At 36.0% G+C, this 21,972-nt stretch overlaps 1 long non-coding RNA gene across 2 annotated transcripts; it reads right to left on the bottom strand.

Annotated features, from left to right (window-relative positions):
- Positions 1-10,974: 10,974 nt before the first annotated feature.
- LOC116420508 lies at positions 10,975-21,924 on the bottom strand. Of its 2 annotated transcripts, XR_004230849.1 has the most exons (4): positions 21,794-21,924; positions 20,805-20,896; positions 16,757-16,863; positions 10,975-11,077 (listed from the first exon to the last, which is right to left on the bottom strand). It is a non-coding gene; the product is annotated as an uncharacterized LOC116420508 (long non-coding RNA). The 2 variants fall into 2 exon arrangements; XR_004230848.1 differs by having other exon boundaries at positions 20,805-21,924.
- Positions 21,925-21,972: the final 48 nt, after the last annotated feature.

The raw sequence follows: 21,972 nt of genomic DNA, 5'->3' as shown, positions 1-21,972 counted from the left end.
ATAGACTATATAATGAAATACTGAGGCATATTATGATGCAATAAATAGAGGGCTAATCTTGGAGTAGAAAGAAGGATGACAAAATGGAGAGACTTAGTTTTAGAATCAGTGTTTATTACATTCTGGCTTTGACTTGCTAATTGTATGGCGTCTAGCAAATCATTTAACCTTGTTAGATTCAATTTCTTTATAAAAATGAGAGGATTGGACAATATGTCTTCTAAAATCTTTTTTTTAACTCCAAATCTATGATCCTTTGATTCTAAGTCCTGCTTTTGACACTTGTCTCTATATTCATAAACTAGGCAGCCTGTTAGTGTTTCCAAACAACTCTCTAAAATTGTGCTACAAATGAGCTGTTAATCTGCACCAATAAAGGGAGTTTACATAATAGAAAATGAAGTGAACATGCAGATCAAAAAGATAAAAAAAATTTTTTTGGCATTATATCACCAAGAGGAATTGTGCTTTCTGAGAACAGAGTAGCAAAGACATCTAAAACATATGTTCTGCCTTGCATTAGTTTACATGCTATTTGGAGATACAACATTTACCCAGATGAATAAATATAAAATTATTTGAGCAGGAAAAAAATACTAACAACTAGGGGTATTAGGAAAGGCTTGTATGTCTATTTTGTCTTCTTTTTAGAACTTGCTGAAAGGACCCATCATGGACCCTGACTCTGCTTAGTGTTTTGTTGGGGTTTATTTAATGGCTAATTCTTTCTCTCTGACTGACAATATCTGTATAGTACCCATTTAACTGGGTTGTGAGATCAGATAGGTAAAGCTCTTTATAAATCTTAAAGTACTTTATAAATGTCATCTATTATTATTAATTTGTTTTAGGGCCACAGCTCCAAATCACCTCTCATGTCTGCCAAAATGCAGCAATCAAAATTCAAATAATCACAGAACTGCTGTGAGAACCAAATGAGATAGCCTTAAAAAAGCACTTTGCAAACCTGACATGCCAAGAAGAGCAAAGTGACTGATGATATAAAGTCTTCTCCAGCTAAAGAGTAATTTTTTCAGCTGACTTTTGTACCCTTGTTGATAATTAGCTGCCCAAGAAAAAAATCTTAAGAGAATATAAAAATAGTTCTGGTGTTATGGAGAGCCCATAAACCTTTGATGAATTTTCTGGATATCTGAAAAACATTGCTCTTAGCAACAGTGACAGTTAGCAAGAGTTAGTTTAGTAGCTTATTATGAGGCAACAAAAACCAAGCAAGAGGAGGGTAGATTTTAGCTTTATCTGATATTAAGTATCTCCTGGATCACGTTTTGTTTTGTTTTTTCCCATTTTCTAATTTATTATGAACTTACAAATATGAACATTCCGATATACAAAGGACTTTAATATTCTATTATATTTTTGTACTACAATTTGCCCAGTCATTCCTTAATTGATAGCCATTATTTCCAGCTCTATGTTATTACAAAAAGTAGTGCTATGCAAATAAAGGAAGTAGATTTGTACAGTAGAAAAAAATGGCTCTGAAATCAGAGAACGCTGACTCATAACTCATATTGCATATTTGATATTGGGCAAGTTATTTAAACTCTTTGGGTCTTTATTTTCTAAATAGCAAAGGAATTGTACTAGATAATTTCTGAAGTCCTTTTCAACTCTAAAGGTATCATCCTAAATATGTGCATATGTGTATAAACATACATATATGTATGTGACATGGTTGCCAGATAAATAGACCAATAGATAGTCCTTTCCCTCTATCTTTGACTTCCTTGGCCTATATGCCTTCTAGTGGTACTGACCACTCCTTTTAAGTCTCCTTTTGCTAATTCATCTTCCATGTTACTCCCACAATGGAAGTGAACCAATGTTCTGGACTGGGATCTAGCTTTTTTTCCTATGCCCTCTCTCAGGGGTTGCCTCTCTTCTAATTTCAATCCTACATTATCAGATGTCCATTAAACCTTTCAAATTGGATGTGCAAAAGGTATTTCAAAATCAAAATGTCCAAAATGTCCAAACCCATTCCTCTTCCAAATTCCTTATTGCTGGGCCATCACCATCCTCATAAATCACCCATCTTTACAGCCCCAGGGTCTTCCTCAACTCCAACATTATTATCCTACATGTCCACAATGTTTTTAAAGTACTCTGGACAGTTTAAAAGTCTATAACTACTCAGAGTTTAAAGAGCACTGGAAAGGATCTGTTCACAAAGGCAGGCCTGCTCCTATTTCCCTTGCTCTATTCACATGCATCTTTGAATGAATTCCAAAAGATGGGTTACATATTAGAGATGCAGAGCCAGTTGTCTAACTGAGGAAGACAATATATAAAAGGAATCTGAAAGATGAGAGGAGGAGGAGTTATTCACAAGGGGAGCATGGTGATGAATCCCAGAGTCAGAAGCCCAGGAAGGAAAAAAATGAAACATAACTGGCTTTGGCCTGTACCCAAAATGGAAAGCTTGGTAAAGGGGACAATGAGGTGAACATGGAAGAAGAATGTTTCAGGGTAAGAAAATTTCAGGAGCTAAAGGAAATCCCAGAAGGGAGGGTCAAAGGAAAACCAAGAGAGAACAATGTCATGAAAACTCAAAAGAAGAGAGTATGCAAGAAGAGAATGTGATCAACTGTGTTAAATACTATAGAAAGTCACAAAGGATGAGGACTAAGAAAAGCAATTATACAATTTACCCATTATGAAATCAACAATAACTTTGGAAATAGTAGATTCTGTTGAATGATGAAGTCAAAAGCGAAGAACTGAGAAATGAATGCAAGTCAATGAATATAGATAGTTTTATTTTCTAGAAATTTGGTTGAGAGACCTAAGTTCAAATGTGGCCTCAGACACTTAAAATTTTCGAGCTGTGTGACCCTGGACAAGTCACTTAACTCTAATTGCCTCACCAAAAAAAAAAAAAAAAAAACCAAGAAAAGAGAAAAGAGAAAGAAGAAAGAATAATAATACTAATACAACTAGATGCCCCAGTGGATAGAGCTGGCCCTGGTCAAGAGAAATTTGGTTGAGAAAAGAAAACAAAAAAGTCTAGCAAGGATTTTCAAAAAATATGGGAGACTCAGCCATATTTGTTGGCAGCAAGAATAGACATTGAAGAGTAGATGGGATGATTATTTGGGAGAGTAATTGGTTAGAGAAAATGGGAAGGGTGGCATCAATGTGTAAAGGGATTGGCCTTTGTGATAGAAAGGCTATTTTTCCATCCAATTTTGGCATCAAGAAGATAATCTTGGACAATTACCTTAGACTTGAGATGGAAGACGCTTTCTTCATCCGGAGAGAACTGTGGAGACTGAATGTAGATCAAAGCACAATATTTTTTACCTCTTGTTATTTGTTTTTTTTTTCTCAAGGTTTTTTCCCTTTTGGTCTGATTTTTTTCTTGTTCAACATGAAAAATATAGAAATATGATTGAAAAAAATTGCACATATTTAACATATATCAGATTGTTTGTTGTCCTGAGAAGAGAAGGAAGAGAAGGGAAAGGGAAAATTTTGGAACACAAAGTATTGTAAATATGAATGTTGAAAACTATCTTTACATATATTTGGAAAAATGAAATATTATTGAAAGAGAAAAAAAAGGATTTCAAGAGAGAAAATTCTATACTTAGGGGAATCAGAAGAGGACTCTTGTAGGGGGTGGTACTGATCTTCATTCATCTTAAAGGAATCAAAGAAGGAAAGCTGCACTGCAGATATGAGGAAGAAAGGAATGGATTTTTAAAATTATGGATGACTTGGTTAAAGTCAAATCAACTGGAGCTCCCAGGTCCAATGAGTTGAGAGAAATAGACAGTTGGAAGACATGATTGGAAGATCAAAAAGACTTGGAAACTGATTGGCTGGGAAAGGGAGGGGAATGAGAGAGGGAAGAATTGAGGATGACTTAGAGGTTGCAAACTTGGGTCTCTAGGTTCCGTCAACAGAAATAGAGGAGATGTTTTCTTTCTTTCTTTCTTTCTTTTTAAACCTCTTTATAATCTTTATTTTAACTTCTCAGATAGATATCTGGAAAGAAAAAGAGGAGGGAACAGGAGGAAATCTGAATAATGTAAAAACAATAGTTATTAACATAAAATATCTTAAAGCAAAAAAAAGGATGATGATCTTGAGGTATTGTGATAAAGAATTAAAGAGAAAAAGAAGCTCATAGAGAACATTCTCAATATCCTTGTTATGAGATAAGGATCCTCAGTTAAGAAAATGGGTTGAGGAAGTTTTTTGAAAGCCAATGGGGGAAAAAAAGGCTCAGAAAAATTAGTAAGGATATTGGATAGAGAATCAATTAGAGAGAAATAAAAAAAGGTTGATCTGATGTCTTATACAACATGGCATGCCCTCAGGGATCAAAACTTGCCTTCATACTATTTAACTTTTATTTTTTTACAAGAATTTGAATAATGCCAAGAAGCTAGGCGGGAGGTTGGGTCAAATAGATTGTTCAGGACTTTGCTTCTCAATAGACTGATCTGTACACAAAATCTGACAGCATGAACATAAACTCTTTACACCTCTGATGGCTCATTTTTTCCTTCCTGACTTTTTGAGGCTTACAAAGTCATGTTCCAGTCCAATACTCCTTCGTCTTAAAAAAACAAATGCAAAAGAAGCAAAAATCAGAGACCCATATTCATACTCACATATGGGTCCAGGTGGGAAGGTTAAGACTTCAGGCCTTTCTTTTCCAGATGCAAAAATCACAGTTTTTGTTTTTTATTTCCTCAGAAGGAGACCAAAGCATCTACCTAGCTCCTTGGATAAGAACACCATCTAACAGATTATGGGGCTATCCCTGATCATCCTATAACAAATGGGAAACTACTATGAAGGCCACTGTAAATTTGTGCATGAAAGGTTACCCAAAGTACAGTTCATGGTTTCCTAAAAGCTTCAGTCACTAAAATACTCATTTTTTCTCAATAGATCCAGAATTTCCAATGTTGATAGATGATGGCTGAGGGGGTGAACTCTGAAATTGTGTCCCCTTTGATCTGTAAAAGAAGGGCAATTTGGAGTCTCTAAATAAGTCTGGGAAAGCATATGTTTCCAGACAAATTAAGTGGCTTCATTCAATTAGAAATCTTGGTCAAATCTGCTCTCCATTGATCTTCTGGGGGGGGGGTAGCCTGATCCTCTTCAGGAAATTCCAAGCTCTGGGGGATCTTGGGCCTGTTATTCCTATTGAGTGGCTTGAAACTCCAAGATAAGTATCTAGCCCTAGGGGCATTGTCTCTCTTTCCAAATGGAACCAATCCTCAGACTACTATAAAGAACAATTCTGAACTCCAAATCCCTGCAGAAGTCTGAAGTAGGATTATGCTTTGCCAAGGGATCTCTCTTCTTGGCACAGCTGCCTATCAGGACTCTTGCCCGTTGTGAATACATTCTCTTCTCAGTGATAACCTGTAGTGTTCTTCTTCTTTTTCTATTATATAATCGTTCTCTCTGGAAGAAGGTTTCTTGGGGAGGTTTTCTGGAGGCAGCCTTAGTTTCCGTTCCAAGTAATAATCACTCCAATTGCAGCCAGGTGTTAAAATCCAAACATATATTTTCTCCTTCTAAGTCTTGTCTCTTTCCTTGGGCCTGGTTAGCTTTAATAGAGACCTATCTCTCTCCTTAGTTCTAAGAGCTCCCTCTGAATGTCTCCAAATCAGGTTTGTCCTTCATCCTCCAGGCACCACAAAGGTGGAAAATGGAATGAATCTGACTCCACCTCTGAGAGTGGGCTTCTGTATCTCCCAGAGTGCTCTTTGGTCCTGACAGCTTCTTGTTTATATGCTATACACTGAGTACACACCAATTATTATATCACTGGGAAACCATTATTCGTTGTAGGATTAAATCAATTCTAAACTAGATTTAAACATTGTCTCCTCAATTCCACTTAGTACTTTGTTTCAAGTTTTGGCCCATAACATCTCCTTGCAGGATCAGATCAATCATACTGAACCATGCTAACTTAGATAATTATTGTCTCTATCAATTCTAATGACTTAACACTTTGTAAGGATTCCAGCAATAACCTTTATTACCTCTTGCCATTGAGAAGTCTGTCTTCCTAACAAAGCTGGCTTCTCAGTGCCAATAAAAATCCCTTTTGCCATTCAGACTTTTTGGGTTTGTGAATTCTTTCACATTGGACCTGTGCCACCTAGAGGTGATTCTCATACCTCAATTCTCTATCACTAGACTCGCATCAATGACCATCCTATATAACTTTCTTTAAAGGGACTCTTAGAAACAGGGAAATCAGCTAACAACTTTGGAGGCATTAGTCAAAACTAATTCTGAAATTTTAGGGAAATTACAACTTTATTGAATAGGAATTTGAATAGGAATAGGAATCTCTATTCAGAGATTTTAAGAACTTGTCCTTTCCCCATATCCTTCCTATATTAGTGAAAGATTATGGAAAATAGAGTTTAGAATTATTCCATATATCTCAAGAGAAAAGAACCAAAACCACTGGGTGGAAGTACCAGGGTATCAGCTCAATAAATACCCTTCATAATGAAGTAATGAATTTTCCTTTTCTGGGAGTTTTCAAATAGAAAATGGTTAATTGTCTATTAGGGATGTTATAGAAAGGATTCCTGCAATGGGTGAGAGATAATTGGATATAATTTTCCTTTGATAAACAGCCAGTGTATTTAACTTTTAACGAAGTCATTTGCTAAAATAGTAGAGTAAGAACAATTGGTGTAAAGCCTCTCCGCCCTAAGACCTGGGGAGAACAGTCCTATAGATATACACAATATCCATGTGAAGAGTGGGCCCAGACTTAAAATAATAACCACATATATATGTAAGGAACATGAATGATAAAGGAGTAACCCAAAACTTCTGATACTTAGCCGTCATTTTTATCTATCATGAGGGGCCATGGTCCTTAAAGCTTTTTCCAGTTTCTGTATGCGTCTATCCTTAGAATGTCTGTCTCCTGATCAAATCTTTATAATATGATCAGTAGAGGAGAGAAGGAGGAAAGAAAAGCAAATCCCATTTAAAATGGGTTGTGGTCCCTTTAAGAAACTGTATTTCCTATTGAGTTGTGATTCCTTTCAGATTCCCAGCCCTTCCTGGCTGAGGCATATCCTCCTCAGACAAGTTGTCTTTCCAGGATGCCAGAGCCTTTGATTCAATTACAAATGCTGGTCAAAAAGCATCCCTTTGAATTCCAATAGGAGATCCAGGCTTGTCCCAGCCTCCACTGGTTCTGATCTGTTCTGGTTGTCCCAGCCCACATTCTGACTTGCTTGGGCTGCCCAGCACCCACTGGTTCTGATCTGCTCTGACTTTCCAAACCCCCACAAGACACTCAATAAAATAGCTTCCATCAACTAAGATCTTTTGCAGATGGACTTTGGCAGCTCCCTTTTCTGCCAGGACCTTCTGTCCACTGAGAACTGCATTCTCAGTGCAAAACTCCATTTTCCATAGATCTGCCACATAGAAGTCAGTCTCTGATTAAACTGATTTCTATCTAACGATAAACTTTCATTTTGCAATTAATATTGGGTAATGAGTGAATTCTTTCACTCCTAAAACCTGAAGCCAATTTAATGGGGATTCTTAATAACTCTCTTATAGCCTCTAACCTTTAGACCACCAGGAATCTAGATCACTCAAACAGCATCACCTTTCTCCCTCTTTCTCTAAGGGATTTTCCTTTCATAGGATGGTTTTCTTCTACTTCTGTCTCAAACTCTTAAAGTAGGAACACTAAATAAACTAACTCTTCTTCAGCTAGACTAATTAAGAGGTAAACTGTTGAAATTCTTCCATTTATTTAAAGACTCTGGAGGTGTGTGGGTAGTTTATTTTATTAATCAAGTAATTTGCTTCTTTCTTGACAGTCAAAAAAGTTCACACCTCATAAAATTCAAAATTGATTTTAACTAATGCTACCAAAGTTCTTAACTGATTGTTTCTGTTTCTAACAGATCCTTTAGGGGAAGTTATATAGGATGATCTTCACCTATCAACACTGGAAACTGGATCTAATTAGGAAAAATAATGAGTTTTTTAGTTACTGTTTTATTTTTTAGAAATTCTTGAAGGTAACAATCTACAAATAATACAAACACAAGACAAATACTTTCCTACATTTTACAAAGACACAAGCACAGACAAGCTAAAACAAATACATAGAATAAAGAAGAAATCCTTTTAGGGGGAGGTGGGCTGAAACCATCACTTAAAGCTGCCTAGCAAAATCTAAAGTTTATCTGATCAGAATAAGACTTTCATGTGACTAGTTTTGATTTCTTTAATTTGCAAATAATGTTAGGAGCAGGTAAGTGGCGCAGTGGATAGAGCACCAGCCCTGAAGTCAGGAGAACCTGAGTTCAAATTTGACCTCAGATACTTAACATTTCCTAGCTGTGTGACCCTGGGCAAATCACTTAACTCCAATTGCCTCAGGGGAAAAAAAATCCCTTAATGTTAAGAGCCAAATTAGGAGCAATACAAATTACCAGTTAAATTTCTTACAAATTTATTCCATAAGTCTCATAATTCAACTTACAAGAATAAGAGTATTGACCTCAGACTCCTTCTTGGTTTTAAAAAGGAACTGGTGTACTAGTAGGGCCCTTCCTTTCCCTTCCTCATCCTTGGTGTGCTGAGGGTGACTTTCCAAGGGAAGAGCAAATAAATCTTGGAGAGGTGAAAATGATACATGTATGCAAATCCCTGATTTACTATTTTAATTGAGCAGTGCAATTCTGACTCTTATTCAGAAGGGTGTAAATTCTCTTTTCTGCTTTTCCCCATTCCTTTTAATTCTTTTTTTAAGGTTTCCTTAAAGGAATACAAATTACAAGAGGCTTCTTGTTTGATGTCTTTCAGTAGTCATTTACTAAAAGCATCCTACTCAGGATATTTAATGTTCTTGTTGGCTAGAGGTTTGTGGCAAAAATGGGTTTATTTACACTAAGAAAACAGCTTTCTTATTGGCAAAATCATGTTAGGATAATTTTTGCAAAGGTTTTTAGCAAAGATGGGTTTACACTGAGAACCAACTTCTCATTGAGCTTTCTTGATTAGGAATTAGCAGAGATGGATTGAAGGGCATTTGCCTGAATCTGGTTGTTTTGGCTTGGAGCTGGGGAGCAGTTCGAGTGACTATGACCTAGGCAGAGATTTCCAATTGAATGAGATACTTATCTGGGAGTTTCTCTTATGAACAGAAAGATGTGGCCCTCCCAGAGGCCAGAAGGGTTTAAGATACCCCTCCCCCCCAATGACCCTTCCCCAAAAAATTCCTTTCCAACTGAACGAGATGAGGTTAGATCTTTCAAGACAGTTGTGAAAATCCAGTAAGGCTTCATCTACTTCAGAGTTTGAGTAGGCCTGAAGGACTTTGAGCATTGAGTCAAGGGCATACTTAAGTCCCCTTCCTGCTATCATCCCATGACATCATTTTCTCCCCATTTCAGTCAAATATGGGCAACTATGTATTTACTGTTCAAGTTCAGTTTCTTGGGTAGTTCCCACATTTAGAATGTAAGATCCTCAGCCAATAAGGATGAGAGTCAGTGGTGGGAGGGGGTATTTGCATTAAGGATTAAAAGTGTTGACCCTGTACTGAATGGTGCTTCCTCCCTTCCATTGACAGGTGGGACGCCCTTCTCGCCAGAATGTATAATAAACTTTGCTTTGCTTCTAGAGATCTCTCCAGCTTTTTTTAATTAAATGGTGACCCCTTACCATTTCCAAACCACACCCAACCCTTCCCATTGAAGGGGAAACAGTTTATATCAACTTCATCAAAACATTTCTTCAAGATAACTTGTTTTAATAAAGCAGCGGTCATCAAAACCATTTGATACTGGCTAAGAATAAGAGTAGTTGATCAGTGGAATAGATTAGATCCACAGGACAAAATAGTCAATAACTAGCAATCTAGTGTTTGACAAACCCAAAGACCCCAGCTTTTGGGATAAGATTTCACTATTTGACAAAAACTGCTGGGAAAATTGGAAACTAGTATGGCAGAAATTAAGCATTGACCCACTTAACACTGTATACCAAGATAAGGTCAAAAATGGGTTCATGATCTAGACATAAAGAATGAGATTATAAATAAATTAGAACATAGGATAGTCCTTACCGGACTTTATGCCTCTCTGTCAGGATTTCTAACCTTACTTCCAATCGCTATAATAAACCTTTTTATCAATCTAGGTTTTCGGGTCTGTAAATTCCTTTACAGAGAACCTCTGCACCTCCAGAAGGGAGTCCCCAAAACTTCCTACCTTTGCGCCAAATCCCAAAGGGTTGCAGGGGAGTCAAACCTCATCATTTGGTCCCAAAGAGATTTTAAAGAAGGGAAAGAGACCTGTATGTGCAAAAATGTTTCTGGCAGGCCTTTTTGTAGTGGCGAGAAACCGGAAACTTAGTGGATGCCCATCAGTTAGAGAATGGCTAAATAAATTGTGTTATATGAATGTCATGGAATATTATTGTTCTGTAAGAAATGACCAGCAAGAAGACTTCAGAGAGGCCTGGAGAGCCTTACATGAACTAATGCTAAGTGAAATGAGCAGAACCAGGAGATCATTATGATGAGGTCTAGATTTGGGGTACCTAAATGAAATTAGGGTTTAATTGAGGTCTAGTGGCAAGTTGAGGGTACAGGGAGTCAAATAGAGTTCCCCTGCAACCCCTTTGGATTCGGTGCAAGAATACGGAGTTAAATAAAGTCTAGTAATGGCGCGAGAGTTCCCAATAAAGGAATTTATTGGCCTGAAAAGCTAGATTGATAAAAGAGGTTTATTATGGAGTTTGGAAGTAAGGTTAAAGTATAGTTAAGGAAATAGGTGAAGGTAAGAAGGGCACTGGAAACAGGATTCCAGTGGACAGAGATCCCTGTCATGCCAGGCGTAAGGCTGGCATGTTTGGAACCTCTGCAAAGAGAGGATTCCAGCTTAACCCTTTTATAATGAGAGATTTAGCTAGAGGAACCTGTGGGTGGGATTCCAAGTTGGCTCAGATCCAGGTGGAGCTGGGACTGTCCAGGATCTTCTTTTGGAATTCAAAGGTACCAGGATTTGTGAATCAAAATGTCCTAGATTGATAAAGAAAGGAATAAATCAATTCTTAAAAGGAATACACCCACATCAATTATATATGGCAACAACAAGGCTATACAATGATCAACTCTGATGGACGTGTCTCTCTTTAACAATGAGATGATTCAAACCAGTTCCAGTTGTTCAGTAATGAAGAGTCATCTATACCCAGAGAGAGGACTAGGAGAAATGAGTGTGGACCACAACATAGCATTTTCACTGTTTCTGTTATTGTTTGCTTGCATTTTTGTTTTTCTTCTCAGGTTTTTTTTCTTTCTTTCTAAATCTGATTTTTCTGGTATGGCAACATAACAGTATAAATAAGTATACATATATTGGATTTAACATATATTTTAACATATTTAATATGAATTGGACTACCTGCCATCTAAGGGAGGAGATGGGAGGAAGGAGGGGAAAATTTGGAATAGAAGGTTTTGCAAGGATCAGTGTTGAAAAATTACCTGTGCATCATATGTTTTATAAATAAAAAGGTATAATAAAAAATAATTTTAAAAAAGATAACTAGTTCTATCCCATTCAAAAGAACCCTATGTTGTCCAAAAGTGATGAGGATCATCATGGGTCAATTTCTGAAAATTAGTTAAATTTCTGTAATTGTTGATCCCATAATTTAGAGGCATATGGTCAGCCACTGTTCCCTTAAGAAAGACAATTTCAGCATCTTGGGAAGTTTGGTACCTATGGAAAGTTAGCCAAGATCTTACTTTATTCCAGAATTTTTTCCTTTTTTTTTTTGCCAAGTACCTGAATTAAAAACTGGGACTTCATAAGTCAGTTCCTGACTAATCTGTGAAACCTGGAATTAATTAGTCCCATCCTGCAGGTTTTGACTGACCCCTATCCACAGGGTCTTCACCAGTTCCCCACCAATGGGATGCCTGCTTTGTAGCACCTTTATTGGGCCAGCCTGTAGTGCTCATGCCAGGGTCACCACTCTGTGGTCATGAACCTCTGAGATTCTTCAACTTCAGTCGTTACCAATGTTACCTCTGCCAGGAGAGGGGAGCGGGGATCAGGGATGGGGGAATCATTCTAGATGGTTCAGCCTATTATATTAGTATTTCTGAGGCACAGAGTGACTCTGCAGTGCTTTGCTACAAATCCTATATCCTTGTGACAAACCAAGAACTTCATCTATAGCATGATCATTTCCTATGCCATTAGATAACATATAAATTTGTAACTCTGTGAATCAACACAGAATGAAAGAGAATATCTATTTTATAGCAGCATGAAATAAATGAGACTATCCATTTCTCACTAAATAAGCTAAAACTGTGATAATTACCACTTCTTTTTTTACCCTTCTCAACGTAGTCAAGGAAAATCTTAATAAATTGTTAAGTGTAAAGAGAGTCATACACCATAACAGTTTTAGTGTGTAGATGAGTAGAATTATTTTAATTAAAGGAACCTTTATTTTTGCTGGGCAATTTTAAGTGATAGGTTCTGCCCATCTACCCCTAAACCTAAAGGGTTATAGACAATGAGTTTAGAAAACTGGGAAAGGCTAATGAACTTTTGTACTTGAAGCAGTTGTTCCAGTAAGCAAGACTAACTCCCACTTTAGTCTTTCTTAGGAGTATGAAGTTATAAGAAAAGAGAAAAAGAAAAAAAAATCTGCAAGATACTTTTCTTTTCTTGTCATTTCATCATAGATCACATTGGAATTACAAAATTAATTAAAATCATTGGAAGATTTGGAAATTAATCATTAAAGAGTTTGAAGACATTTTAATCAAACTATAGGGGAGAACTCCTAAGATTTTGGATAATTCAAGGAACTCACTCCCTGCTAAAATTTCTTAGGAAGTTGCACTCTGTAGAATTTAAGGAAAAATAAAGATTAAATTTTATAAAAGTTATAAAAGTTAGATGGCACTTAATTGTTCTGCTCTGAAGATGAATAGCCTCATTATTTTAGAACAATGAAGGAAGACAGGTAGTTTACTTACCTAGAGACACTAAGGCATTGCTTGTGGAGTTATGAACTGATCCAACCATTCTGGAAAACAATTTGGAACTATGCCCAAGGGGCTATAAAACTGTATGCACACTTTAGTAGTCTCTCTATTGAGTTTGTATCTCAAAGAGAATATAAAAAAAGGAATAGGACCCACATGTGCAAAAATGTTTGCAACGGCACTTTTTGTAATGAAAAGGAACTGGAAATTGAGTGGATGCCCATCAGTTGAAGAGTGGTAAATACATTATGGTATATGAATGTAATGGAATGAAACTGATTTTAGAAGAGTCTGGAAAGACCTACATGATCCAATGCTAAGTGAAGTGAGCAGAACCAAGAGAACATTGTATACAGTAACAAGATTATGTGATGATCAACTGTAATGGACTTGGCTGTTTTCAACAATGAGGTGATCCAAGACAATTCCAATAGACTTGTAATGAAAAGTGCCATATTCCTCCAGAGAAAGAACAATGGAGACTGAATGTGGATCAAAACTTAGTATTTTCATCTTTGTTGTTGTTGTTGTTTACTTGTTTGTTTTTTTTACCTTTTTTTAATCTGATTTTTCTTATATAGCATGATGAATATGGAAATATGTTTAGAAGAATAGCACATGTCTAACCTCTATTGGATTACTTGCTGTCTTGAGGAGAGGATAAGAAGGGAGAGAGAGAGAAAAAAAAGTTTTGCAAAGATGAATGTTGAAAACTATATTCGCAAGTATTTGAAAAAATAAATACTACTTTTAAAAAAAGTAATCCCAAAATGAAGACCAAAAAAAAAAAAAAAAAAAATCCCAAAGACTCATCTTAAAAGTTAGTTGAAACAATTAAAATAGTAAAAGATATTCCCTTTAAAATAGCTCTACTATAAATATCCTGGAAGTACATCTGCCAACATAAAGCCAGAAACTATATAAGATTTATGGGGTGTTTTTTTTTCCCCTGAGGCAATTGGGCTTAAGTGACTCACCCAGCATCACAGAGCTAGAAAGTGTCTGAGACTAGATTTGAACTCAGGTCCAATGACTTCAGGGCCAATGTTCTATCCATTGTGCTATCTAGCTGCCCCTCTATATCAGATTTAAATAATTGAAGAAATATAAGTTTTTCATGGGTAAGCATGAAAAATACTTATAATAATGATTTAATAATAAATGATAATAATAATGATAAATGATCAAATGAATAAGAAAAAGTCAAGAGTATCAATGGAACTGATAAAAATATAAAGAAAAGAGGTTTAGTAATATCAAGTAGTTCAAATTTTTTTGTTGTTGTTTTTAAAAAGATTTTTATAACAAGTACAGGATTTAGGTGAGGATAGAAACAGCAAATGGTATATAATAAGACATTCTCTGACATTTCAACATTGAAGAACAAAATTTAAGTAAATGTATTAAATTGTAATAAGTTTTGTAACTGGCAGAATTATCTAGTAACCTCCTCCTTCAGAGCTATCCTGAAAATAAAGCCTATTGTTCAAGATAAATCTGAAACTCAAAATGAGTTAATTAAACGAACATTGAGAATGGATTAGTAGGATGCAAAGGGTCTTGATGTTAGTTAATATTGGTGATAATTATATTGCTTTGGTCTTTCATTTCATGTTGTTTATTTTTTAAGTTTTCTTGGTTATTTTGGTAAATCTCTATTTTTTTCAAAATTATTCTATTCTGAGCTCTCTAGTTTAATCTATAACCTGACAAATATAATTATGAATATGAATTTATGAAAAATCTTATAGATAAGTGATCCATGAAAAAAGTGGGTTGCTCACTCCCCGAGAAAGCAAAAGGGAAAAATTGAATAAATTAAAGGAATTAGGATAGCAAATAATTTTATAGTAGAAATTGAATGAACCACACTTACTCTATCTTGTGACTCAATCCTGGAACTAGCTTAATAATATCTGCTCAATTATGGGTCTAGTTCAACTTCTGTCTTGTGAGACAACTATTCATTTGTGGAAATTAGGAGGAAATCTCATTGTATTGTTTGAACCTAGCCCTGCAAGGCTGGGAAACTGGACCATCTGTCATGCTGACAGGAAACTCAGATCCAAAGATGAGCACAAGAAGTTTTCTGACAATTGTAGATTTCAAGTAATCCTTACAGCTTAACTAAAAACTGGCCATGTACTTATCAATCAGTTATTGTTTCCATGTTACAGATATTTGGAGAATAGAACAATTCCTTTTCTAAATTCAGGGAATTGTACCTCTTTGCTCTTTCCTTCAATCTAAGAGTCCCTGCCAGATCCTTCTCACTATTCTCACACCTGCCAAATTTGAGGGAGGGAACTCCTAGATTATCTGAAGAAGGATCTGTCCCCATTGGATCACCAAACCTGGTGAGAGCCTCCACTTCAAGTACCCTGAAACAGAAGATATCTTGAAGAAACTGTTCACCTGAGACACTGGAAATAGGTTGAGTAAATGGCACCCCTGATCACCAAATAATCATTTTGTTTTCTTTCGTTCATGGATCCTGCTAATTCTGTTATGACTTCCTTTTATTTTTCTTTTCTCTTCCTTTCTGTCTTTCCCATTGCTAGGAAGGGGAAGGAACCCAAACCTCGTCACAAGTCTGCCTTAACTCTAGAAAAAAAAAAAAAAAAAAAAACTGGCAATCTCACATCTTGTTAGATCTGTGCAAGGAGAAACTACAAAGGGCAGCAACAGATCATGCCTTCTTGGTCAGCAGTGGGCCCTGCAGCCACCTTAACCAAAAGGGGAGAAATATAGAAGTAACCCTGAGATTAACATCTATTTTCTATGAGTTACCAACAGACAGATACAGTAGACAGAGTTAGCTTTTTGCTGAAAAAGCTAATCGGGAGCCTACAGGGAACCAAAGTCTTGGTCACTCCCAGATGCTTTTGCTAGTGTTTGCTTGCTGATCATGCTGAGCTGTCTCCCCCCACCCCCCAAACCCTTGTTCCTGCCCCTTCCCTCAAACTGGGCCAAACCAGCCTTGCAATCAACTGTTCCTATAAAATCACCTGCTTCTATGTCCACTTCCTGGGGAAGATTGTCCATTTTTTTAATTATTCTTTTATCATCTGTGTGACTCTGGGCTGTGGGTTCTTTTATAGTTTATATTATGGGCCTTGGCACTAGTGACTGATTTTTCCCTCTAAAGAAAAATAATTTAAAAGAATAAGGCTAGGAGCGATCTTTGCCATGGCAGCAAGAATGCAGGGCAAAGGCTGGTAGCTTCACTTCATTTTATTTCTTTCAGTGTTTCTAATTATCACTTTGAGATTCATCAAAACTTCAAGATCATTTACTTTACCTAGGTACTAGTTGTTGGAGTATGATGGAAGTTGGGTGGGCCAATACGAAGTATTTATCCTGGTCTCAATAAGGGAGTTCAGATTATGTATATATGTGTGTATGTGAGTAGCACATGAATAATTGAATTTCTAAACTTTCTTATAGAATTTTTATTCCTGATATACTATTAGTAATTAGAAATTCAGTTTATTACAATTTAAAGATTACTACCAAGAAAATTTAAATAAATGAATCATATGGTACAGTATAAGTACTCAAAATAATTACAAGAATGTCCAAGTAAAATATGATATATGAACAATCCTATTTTTGGCGCAAATAAATGAAGGGATATTTACTTTCTTTGCAACAGATTAACTGGGCTTTTAAAAATAGCATGCTCACCTCCTTTAGGACTTTAGAATAGCAATTTTCCTTTCTTTCAGTCATTTTCAACCTTTTGCTCTCAGTTGCTTTCCATCTGCCTGCAAGGCTGCTTGAATCTTCTCAATCTTTAAAAACAAAACAAAACAAAACAAAACAAAACAAAACAAAACAAAAACCTTCCTTTGACTCTTCTATACCATCTGTCTGCCATTCCATCCTTTTCTTTCCCTTTAATTGTTAGTTTTTTTGGAAAAGGTGTTCATAACAAATGGTTTTACTTCATCACCACCTACTCTTTCCTTAACCCTGAGAATCTATCTCATTTCCAACCTTACCACTCAATTAAAATTACTCTCAAAAGTTACCAATGATTTCCTATTCATGTTTTTGTAACTCTTCCCTCAGTTATCTTTCTTGATATCCTTGCAGCTTCTGACACTGTTAGAAATTCCTTTTAGAAATATATTCTTTCTTCTTTTGAATTCACAGACACTATATACTCTTAGTTCTTTTTCTTATCCTCTAACAGATTCTTTCTTTGGCTTTTTCACTAGCTCATTATTCTCTTATATACTCCTTAAGATAGGTGAACCTCATGTTTTTGTTTTGATATTTTTTCTTCATGCTCTACATTCTCCCCGTTGGGAATTTCATGTATTTCCATGATTTCAACTACTGTTTTTATGCAGAGTAATCCATATCTCTGACTTTGTCTTCAATTTTTAGTTTCAGTTCCACTTGAATGAACTGTTTTGTACTTCAAAAGCTTCAATTTTCTTATTTATAAAACAAGGGGGTTGAAACTAAATGGCCTCAACTCATTAAAGATCCTTTCAGTTCTAAATCTTACCATCTTTCCCCATAAAATGCTTTTTCTCTTGATTTGACCATTTCTATTAGTGACATCAGAAATTCATCCAGTCTGAAACAATATTGTTCATCTTTTATTCCTTCTTCTTCCACACCAGGTATCTCATCACTGATGAGACTAAATTACTCAAATTCCACTTCAACAAGATCTCATTTATAATTTCCTCTTTTTTTTATTTCTATCCCACTATGGACCCTCATGATCACTCCCAAGACTATTATATGGCCTCTTACTAAGTCTTTTGGTCTACAATCTTTATACAAATTCATATTTTATGTTACTGACAGAATAATCTTTATTGCAAGGTTCTGGTCATTTTTTTATTGTTTAAATGTCTGAATGATATATGACTTGATTACTAGTCTTGAAGTCAGAAGATTTTGCTTTAAATTCTGGCCCTCATATTTTATCATCTGTGTGACTCTGGGCAGATAAATGCAAACTATATAAGCCTCAATTTTTTTATCTGTAAAACTTGGGACAATATTGCAACTACCAATCTCATATTGGTAACAATGATCATGGAGCCATTGTTTAAAAAAAAAAGTATTTTATAAACCTTTTCTTTTTACTGAGCAAAAATTAAACAATCTGATGTCACTCTAACTTTTCAGCCTTTACTCATATAACTCCTATTCATATAATGTGTTAGCCAAACTAGATTATTTTGTTCCAAATATGCCTGCAGTCTGAACTTTGTGTTCATTCTATTCCTTTACTCCAGAATATCCTTTTTATTTTATTTGTTGGATTCTTATCCACCTTTCAAAGTTCAACTTCAATTAAACCTTATACATGAAACATTGGTAATGGTAATTACATTTTAGTAGCCTATTCTAGTCTGAAATTGGTGTGTGTTGATCTTGTTCATTAGTGCCAAGTATCCCAATATATAGGATAATGAACAAAAACTTAGCTTACTGCATCTATATAAGTAGCATACTTTAAAGGCTGGAGACAAACTGGGGAGGATTAAGAATCAAGTCTGAAATTCTGGGCATGAACAAACTAAATAACCCTTTAAAAAAAATCATTTGCTAACTTAGATTTACTAAACCGAAAAGCCCCTTTTTCCAATTGCCATTGGGATGCAGTGGGACATCAGGTAGAGGAGGCCTGGGTCACTGGGCTCTGGAAATTTTCATTTACATAAAATATTTCATAAAAGGTGGATATGATTTTGAAAGTAGGCTCCAATAGAGGTGTGAACAATAAATCTATAAAATCAGCATTGGCTGGGTCAAATTTGTTATCCTTCCTTTTTTTCCTGCCTTCTTTGCCAGTTATAATGCTTAAAGATCCCAAAGTATATAGATCTGGATTCAGAGGTAACAGATAACACCAGTACTTGCCAATCACTTCCCAAGGTAGATTGAGTAAATTGAAGTAGATTGGAGTTAAACTGATGAAATATCACTTAACATGTCATAGTGAAATCTTTTTTTTTCTATATATGGGGAAAGCTAAGAAATCACATTTGGTGCATCCACTCTCATTAGCTTGTTTGCTACTGTAGATAATAAATGTGCCTAATGCTAATGGAGACCTGACCAAAGAAACAGTAGGAAAAGCACAGCATCCTCTGTCTCTAGTCTCTGAGTTGTTTTTTTTTTTTTTTTGATTGTAAAAGATAGTATTCTTCAATAAACTTTACTAGGATGTAAGATTTATTGATGAGCTACATTTTTTCTTTTTTGAGGATATCAATGGCTTAGCACAAAATTAATTCTTTTAGAGATTATTTGCTGGTAAATGTTAGGAAAATTTGAGAGTTTGATTATTTTACCTTTTATTCCAAAGCCCCTATGAAATCCCCAAATAAATCAAATATATCTTCTTACCATATTGTCACTTCACATAGCTTTTTTTTTTTTTTAACATCTCTATAATGCTGAGATAGTCTTACATAATATGGTTATTTGTATAATAAGGACTATAAGTTTCCTTCACTCTATGGGTAAATCAAAGGTGCTAAGAATAAGATAAAAATCTATACATGAGTGGACCAAAATAGATTGAATAGGAATGTGTTTCTAGAATGACAAATTATAACAATGTGTTAATTAGGGTCATCTCATTAATGACAGTCAGACAGAGATATGAAATATATTTCCATAATTATAGCACCAACATGTTTTAATAGAGCTAAAGGACCTATAAAGATCATTTAATTCAACTTTTTCTTTTTTACAGATGAAAAAAATTGAATTCCATACTAGTAAGTGACTTAGCCAAGATCACACACAGATAGTGCACATATCTCTTATTTGAATTGTAAGCTCCCTAAATATTGTTTTATCTTTGTATCTTCTATGCCAGCACAGTGTTCAGCACAAACTAATTCAATTTAAAAAAAATTCAGTCATTTAGAGCTGGAAAGATCTGGAGATTATTTAGTACACTTCTTTCATTTTATATATGAAGAAACTGGCATCAGATTTGTCCAATAGCACTTCTAGGTGCTTTGGTGCCATTTCTATTCTATTATGCCTTCTTGTCTCCGCTAAAGAAAATGTACTAAATCTGAATGGGGTGAAAGTAAGATCTGAGGCAGCAAGTATTAAAGAGCATAAACTTAGTACAAAATTCACTAGCAATTGGGTATACTCAAAACACACCCATAATATAGCTAAAATGTTTGTTCACATCAAACAAAATATAGCTTGGTATAATTGAAGGAGCAACTGCTCTGGAACCAGAAAACCTGGTTTTAAATCCTTCTGATACCTATTATTTGTGTGAGCTTGGGCAAGTTACTGACTCAATTAACAATTTCTATTTTATTCTTTTTCCTCTTTCACTTAATAGTATTTTTTCCCCCCCAATTACATGTAAGGATAGTTTCCAACACTATTTTTGTAAGATTTTGAGTTCCAAATTTTTCCTCCCTTCCCTTCTTTCTTTCCCAAAACCTCTTATCTGTTGCTCCTTATTTGTCCTCTGCAAAAAAACCTTCCTGTCTGATTAATGATACCTTGTCTCCTAACCTGGTTTATTCTTATCTTTCTTTTACCACCTCCTGGGCTGTTAATGGGCTAGCTAAGCTCCAAATCTTCAGTATATAAAACCCTTTCAAACTATTTCTAATTTGTCAGACTTTCTTTACAGGCTAGCCCATCAACTATGGCATAAACTCTTTTGTGACTTTAAGAAAATCTCTTTCAATTCTTTCAAACTATTAACCATGATTCTTACCCATTTCAAAACTGTCACAAAACTCCAAAGAATATGTCAGATGGCATAAAGCAAAAAAGATGACTGAAGAAAGGTCCTTTGATGTGATGATCCTTTAATCATATATAATTTTGGAGAAAACAGTTTCAGTTAAGCAATCTTCAGATTATATAAGATTGAGGGGAAGCAAAAGTGAAAGCAAAAAGTTTCGCTGGGTAAAGGAGATACAGAATATGCGTTTAAAATAAGGTCAAGTGAGGATTTTTTTTTTGGGGGGGGCAATAACTTTTTATTTTACTAAATCCATGTAGAGAGTTTTCGGGGAAAAAACATAAGGAAAAAAAAAAAAACCCAAGCAAACAAACAGCAACAAAAGTGAAAACACTATGCTTTGGTCCACATTCAGTCTCTCTGGATGCAGATGACTTTTCCATCACAAGTCTATTGGAATTGCCGAGGTCACCTCATTCAATCAGCCCAAAAGGGTCAGGAGTGTTAACTGAGAACAAGGCAGGTCATCAAGGACCATTTTCAGGGGAGATGGCAACCTTCCCTCACTTTAATCCAATACACTTGCATATCCTTGAAGTCAAGGTCCTCTTGGAGAAAGATTAGCAACCTTCCATCAGATACGTTAGACCTAGCTGTTTGTTTACTGGTTCCCTAATTAGGGAGCTCCAGGAGGGCAGGTACAGGTTTTTTTTTTTTTTTTTAGTAACCTTAGCACTGACAGGGGCTTGAAGCCTCTGTGTGGCATTTATCAGAGAACTCGAACCTTTCCATTTCCTGGGCCCTAGGGCACATGGGACCAAAAGGAGCCTAAATGCTCAGGAGGGAAGAGCCCCAGGGAAGCCGCAAGGTCACCGCCCCGAATTTTACTCTCCCCACAGCGGAAGTTCCTCCTAAGGGGCCCGCCTCCCATTCAGCCCTAAGGCCGCCCCTTCCGTTTTCACTGTCCTCTCCTCCTCCTCCTCCTCCCCCGGGACTCTAGTAAAGAATCTAGCGCTCACTTCCCACAACAAAGATGGCAGCAGCGGCCTCCTTTGCTCAGAGTCTCTCCGCTTGAGAGACTCGAAGGAGGGAGGGGGGAAAGAGCGAGAAAGATACCCGAAAGAGAAGGGGGCGGGGAGAGGGGTGGGAGTTAAGGAGAGGAAGGAAGTCCTCTTCCGCTCCATTTCTATGGCAACCC

The sequence above is a fragment of the Sarcophilus harrisii genome, chromosome 1 (genome assembly GCF_902635505.1).
Source record: "Sarcophilus harrisii chromosome 1, mSarHar1.11, whole genome shotgun sequence".
In the NCBI taxonomy this organism is placed as follows: domain Eukaryota; kingdom Metazoa; phylum Chordata; class Mammalia; order Dasyuromorphia; family Dasyuridae; genus Sarcophilus; species Sarcophilus harrisii.
Note: the sequence above shows the minus strand (reverse complement) of the source record. Positions and strands in the feature narration are given on the sequence as shown.